The sequence below is a fragment of the Chrysochloris asiatica genome, unplaced genomic scaffold, assembly GCF_000296735.1.
Source record: "Chrysochloris asiatica unplaced genomic scaffold, ChrAsi1.0 scaffold00281, whole genome shotgun sequence".
Lineage (NCBI taxonomy): Eukaryota > Metazoa > Chordata > Mammalia > Afrosoricida > Chrysochloridae > Chrysochloris > Chrysochloris asiatica.
The window spans coordinates 557,873-560,065 of NW_006408799.1; the positions used below are offsets into that span (position 1 = coordinate 557,873).

The 2,193-nt window shown below is 49.5% G+C and overlaps 1 pseudogene; it reads left to right on the forward strand.

Annotated features, from left to right (window-relative positions):
* Positions 1 to 406: 406 nt before the first annotated feature.
* On the forward strand, positions 407 to 1,993 carry LOC102832331 (annotated as a pseudogene).
* The last annotated feature ends 200 nt before the right edge of the window (positions 1,994 to 2,193 follow it).

Consider the following 2,193-nt stretch of genomic DNA (forward strand, 5'->3'; position numbering starts at 1 on the left):
ATTCTAAAACTAAGCACACCCATGAAAGCTTGTAAGCCAGCCACTTCATGCCTTTCTAGCCCCCATTGTTGATAGCCAGTGTCTAAATTGCCTGTGCCTAGCAATGCAGTACACTGAGAAGACAAGCAGGTTCTTTGATCTAAAGAATCTTCAATACTGGTTGGAATTGGAGCAACTGTATCCATATGCAAAATTCCAGTCCAACAAATTGTAGCAATTTACCCTTGCTCAAAGTATCAAATATCTTTATCTTCATCTGATCAGAATCAGGTCAGCTTAGCCTTGGCCATTCAAGCTGGGTCAAATTGGGAGTTCACACACACCTTCCAGCACTTCATGCCTGCTAGCCCCTTTACTCTCAGCCTTAGCCCTCCACTCTGTCCGCTTCAGGTCTCCTGTGTATGCAATGGACAGCACTCCAGATACAGCAGTTGGAACAAACTGGGGACCCAAAGAGCTTTCTCTAGCTGTGTCAACAATGGGCCCTTTATCATTAGCAACAACTAGGCTTCTGCAGCCAGTGGGAATGAGAGCAAGAAGTTTAAAGGGGACAGCAGGAACTCCAGTACCCCACCCCATGTGGTCCATGACCACAGGCTGCCCAGTGACATCACTGAGGGGGCAGTCATCTCCCTGGACCTGCCCTTTGGGAAGGACATCAACCTGCTAATGTTGAAGGGGAAGAACCAGGCTTTCATCCGGATGAACACAGAGGAGGCAGCCAACACCATGGTCAACTACATCATGCAGCCGACCCATCTGCATCCAGTTCTCCAGCCACAAGGAGCTCAGGACCGACAGCTCACCCACCCAGGTGCAGGCTGTGAATTTGATCCAATCAAGGAGCCAGGCCCTGGCCTCCTCAGCTGCAGCCATGGATGCAGGGATGGCAGTGATTGGCCGGAGCCCTGTGTTGCAGCGCTTTGTGGAGAACTTGTTCTACCTCATGATGCTAGATGTTCTCTTCCAGATCTTCTTAAACTTTGACATACTTCTGAAAATCATCACCTTCACCAAGAACAACCAGTTCCAGGCACGCCTGCAGTATGCAGATCCTGGGAGTGCCCAGCACACCAGCTGTCTCTTGACAGGCAAAGCATCTAGCTACACACTGTGCATGGACTTCTCCAAGTGAGCCAGACAAGAGCCGAGACTGCCTTCAAGGGACTGCCAGCCATCTCTGGATCAGACTGTGGCCTCGATTTTCCTCCCACCTTTGCCACTTCAAACCACAGGCCTCTCTGTTCCCAACGTCCATGGTGCTGTGGCCCCTCTGGCCATTTCATCATGGGCAGCGGCAGTGGTAACAGCAAGCTGAATGAATCACCATCCCCAGTCTGGCAGGGGCAGGGACCTCAGTTCTCCTGGTCAGCAACCTGAGAAAGATACATCCCAAAGCCTCTTATTCTCTTCGGCGTGTATGGGGACGTGCAGCATGTGAAAGTTCCATTCAAAAAGAATGAGAATGCCTTGGTAAAGGAGGCTGACCGCAACAGGGCCCAGCTGGCCATGAGCCACCTTGGTGGGCACAGCTGCACAGAAAGCTGGTGCTAAGGACCAGGAGGGCCAGGGTCTGACTAAGGCCTATGGTAACTCACCCCCATACTGCTTCAAGAAGCCAGGCTCCAAACACTTCCAGAGCATCTTCCTACCCTCAGCAACCCCACACCTCTCCAATGTCCTACCCTCAAATTTAAAGGTGATCCTAAAATCTTCTTCTCAAGCCATGGCGGGATAGTCTGAGGTTTCAAGTTCTTTGAAAAGGACCGCAAGACGGCGTTGATCCAGACAGGCTCGGTGGCCAGATCCCGAAGGAGCTACACAACCACGACCTGGCAAGACCCACCACCTGCGCAGGTCCTTCTCCAAGTCCACCATTGAGGGGCCCCCTATCTGCCCGCCCAGCCCGCCCACTATTCGTTATTGCAGAGAAAAAGCCATTTTAAAAAAACAACTTGAAGTGAACTTGCCACCAGAGATTTTATGTTTTTAAAGAGAAATCAGTGTACTTGTTATTTATTTATTTATTTAAATTTAAGTTTTTTATTGTGGATTGAATGAAAGTTTACAGGGCACATCATCAGTTTCACATTAAACAATTCATATAACTTGTTGCATTACATTGATTATAATCCCCTCTGGTAGCGTAGTGGTTACGAATCAGGCTGCAAACCTTAAGGTCAGTGGTTCGAA